The sequence below is a fragment of the Grammomys surdaster genome, unplaced genomic scaffold (genome assembly GCF_004785775.1).
Source record: "Grammomys surdaster isolate TR1022 unplaced genomic scaffold, NIH_TR_1.0 681, whole genome shotgun sequence".
Lineage (NCBI taxonomy): Eukaryota > Metazoa > Chordata > Mammalia > Rodentia > Muridae > Grammomys > Grammomys surdaster.
In genome coordinates, this window is record NW_021605100.1 from 54090 (window position 1) to 54363 (window position 274).

Here is a 274-nt window from a genome sequence, read left to right on the forward strand (position 1 = left end):
CCCCTCCTGAGTGTCATGGTGCCCAAGAACAGCAAGACAGCCAGATGCCCTAAGCTCACCAGCAGGGGTCTGGCAGGCCCCTGGACTTTGAAACTCAAGGTAGCCACCAGCAGGAAGCAGTCCTCTTTGCTGCTCTGAGAGGCGAAGGAGGCTGGTTCCTCCTTAAGAGACTCTTCCGAGGAGAAGTCCTTTGATCAAGGTTACTAGTGCCAAACACAAAATAACCTTCCCTGTTTTTAGAGCGAGATTATTGAGTGAGTGGAGGAGAGAGGGG